The sequence below is a fragment of the Bos taurus genome, chromosome 25 (assembly GCF_002263795.3).
Source record: "Bos taurus isolate L1 Dominette 01449 registration number 42190680 breed Hereford chromosome 25, ARS-UCD2.0, whole genome shotgun sequence".
NCBI classification, from domain to species: Eukaryota; Metazoa; Chordata; class Mammalia; order Artiodactyla; family Bovidae; genus Bos; species Bos taurus.
This window is the reverse complement of record NC_037352.1, coordinates 38780399-38782233: the sequence shown is the minus strand read 5'-3', so window position 1 is coordinate 38782233 and position 1835 is coordinate 38780399.

Sequence of the window (1835 nt, the reverse complement as noted above, 5' to 3'; positions counted from 1 at the left end):
AGCTCATGTCCATTGAGTTGGTGACGCCATCCAACTACCTCATCCTTTGTCGTCCCCTTCTCCTGCCTTCAATTTTTCCCAGCATCAGGGTCTTTTCAAATGAGTTAGCTCTTCGCATTAGGTGGCCAAAGTATTGGAGTTTCAGCTTCAACATCAGTCCTTCCAATGAATATTCAGGACTGATTTCCTTTAGCATGGACTGGTTGGATCTCCTTGCTGTCCAAGGGACTCTCAAGAGTCTTCTCCAAGACCACAGTTCAAAAGCATCAATTCTATTATTATTATTTTTTTAAAGCATCAATTCTTCGGTGCTCAGCTTTCTTATAGTCCAACTCTCACATCCGTACATGACTACTGGAAAAACCATAGCCTTGACTAGACGGACCTTTGTTGGCAAAGTAACGTCTCTGCTTTTTAATATGCTGTCTAGGTTGGTCGTAACTTTCTTTTAGTTTCATGGCTGCAGTCACCATTTGCAGTGATTTAGGAGCCCCAAAAAATAAAGTCTGCCACTGTTTCCACTGTTGGAAATGGGCTAGGAAAAGGCACATGTTATGTGTATATTACCAGTTTAAAAAACACAGGATGCAATAAACACAACAGGAACCCTTAAAATACTTATTGTTGTTTTTTTTAAAGCATGATTCTGAGAAGGATCGCCTCAGTATCCTCAGATGCTAACAGCATCCGCGTGGGTGAAAGGTTAAGAGCCCCCGCGCCTCCAATTGGAGGATCCCGACAGGAATTCCGGAGCAACCAGGGATTCTGGGAATGGTAGTTCACAGCCCCCAGCTGGAGCCTCGCGGAGAAGGGTGGGCTTGGAGCTGGGAGACAAAAGCTCCGAGACCGACATCGCGTGGGCGGGGGGTTCGCGGGATGCACGCTCGGCGTGCCCGGCCCCCACGCTGCCCGCCGGTCTCACATGTTCACACGCGCACACACCTGTCCAATTGCACCGTGCGGCACGTGGCGCTCCCGGGTTGCATTCGCACACCTTTTCCAATACAGGTGCCCATGCGAACGTGTGCAGGTCAAGGCTCACAGATGCTTCCTCGCTCTTCCCGGAGACATCCCCGCTGAAGCAGGGGCCTCGGCAGTGACCGGGGAGGGCTGGGGCGAGGGGTGGGGGTGATGCGCAGGAAGAGTGTGCCAGGCAGAGAGAACAGAGGGTGCAAAGGCCCCGAGGCAAGAGGCTGCGTGGCCAGCGGGATGGCTGGGGGAGAACGCAGGGCAGGAGGGAGGCTCGGCCTTGCTGGCCAAAGAGGGGCGTTTCGACAGGCCAGAGGCCGGGTTTCGCAGGTGAGCGCCCGGCCGCTGCCTAGTGAATTGAATGACATTTATTGTTCTCCGCGTGGGCGCAGCGGCGGCCTCGGAAGTGACTCAGCGGAATTCCTGGGCGCTGGGGGTGGGCGGGAGGGATGCTCCGAATAGGCTGGGGAGGGGGTGTTGCCCGCACAGATGCCCCACCCCCGAGCTCTGGCCGCACCCCCTCCGGAGTTCTCCACCCGCCCCCGCACCCACACCCCCGCTTTGGGCTTCTGGAGGGACCCGCGGGAGCCGAGGAAAGGGGGGTAGCGGTGGGCGTACAGCCCGAGGGTTCAGAGAGAGAGGGAGGGAGCGGGGAGACCGGGCGGGGCCTTCTCCGCATCCTCGGGGATCCCTCATCCTTGAGCCCAGACTTGGGTGGAGGTGGGCATCCTGGAAGGAACCCTGGGGTGAGTGGGGGGAGACGGCTCTCTTTTCAGCCCCGGAGGCCCAGGCCTTTGGCGGGGAGCTGAGCTGGCCCAGTCCGGACTCCCTGAGTGACTCAGCCGGATCAGGGCCTCTCTGGGACT